This window comes from Simochromis diagramma, unplaced genomic scaffold (assembly GCF_900408965.1).
Source record: "Simochromis diagramma unplaced genomic scaffold, fSimDia1.1 OVJJ01000802.1, whole genome shotgun sequence".
NCBI lineage: Eukaryota > Metazoa > Chordata > Actinopteri > Cichliformes > Cichlidae > Simochromis > Simochromis diagramma.
The window spans coordinates 21,075,442-21,076,255 of record NW_024387492.1 but is presented as its reverse complement, the minus strand read 5'-3'; the positions used below and the strand labels follow the sequence as shown (position 1 = coordinate 21,076,255).

At 37.2% G+C, this 814-nt stretch overlaps 1 protein-coding gene across 5 annotated transcripts in view; it reads left to right on the top strand.

Moving 5' to 3' along the window:
• The first annotated feature begins 463 nt into the window (after window positions 1-463).
• The window catches only part of LOC120724764 (cytochrome P450 2K3-like), a 2,388-nt gene continuing 2,037 nt past the window's right edge, over window positions 464-814 (top strand). For all 5 annotated transcript variants that reach the window (XR_005693985.1, XR_005693984.1, XR_005693983.1 and 2 more), the window contains exon 1: window positions 464-804. The gene's annotated coding sequence lies outside the window, so the exon portion shown is untranslated. The remainder of the gene's footprint in view (window positions 805-814) is intronic.

Genomic DNA, 814 nt, shown 5'->3' with positions numbered 1-814 from the left:
GATAATTTATCAAATGCAGCATTCCATCTTTTTGCAGATGACACAACTATTTATTCTTCATCTCCTACAGTAGCACAAACCCTTGAATTTCTGCAGTCTGCCTTTGATGTTGTTCAGTCCCATTTAACTTAACTTACGGTGTTAAATGTAGACAAATCCGAGTTCATGTTGTTCTCAAATGACAGAGTTGTTTCCTAAGAATAAAACAATTCAAGGTGCTGAAATTGTTCACATCTTAAAAGTATCTAGGTATTATTATAGATCAGAATTTGCCAATTATAGAAGTGTACACTAAAAGAGAAAGTATGCTGTATAGTGCAGACTAGGACCTGAGGCACCACACCAGCTCCAGCTGCAGCATCAAGAGCCTTTGAGTCTGTCTCTCTCTCTTCAACCCACCTGCCAGTCATTAAGCAATTAATTCACTACCACAGAAGTCACAGTCTAGTGTGCTAGCTGTGGTTTATATACATGTTTCTTGCTCTTTGACAATGTCTAAAAAAATAGTTTTTCTATAAATTTTGAAACATTCTGAGAAAAAAAATTGTCTCTTTCAGTTCAAATAACACATTTTGGATATTTTCTTTCAAGGCCATGGGGACAATAGATGCTGTTTTTATTGAGTCAACAAACTCTGTCTTCTTAGTAATGGTTCTGATTGTGCTGATACTGATCTTCTTCATCTCTTCCTCAAGCTTCAGTTCCAAAAGAAATGTAAAGGAGCCTCCAGGACCGAGAGCATTTCCCCTACTGGGGAATCTTCTGCAGCTGGACCTGAAAAGACTTGATATCTCATTAATGGAGGTCAGTTTTT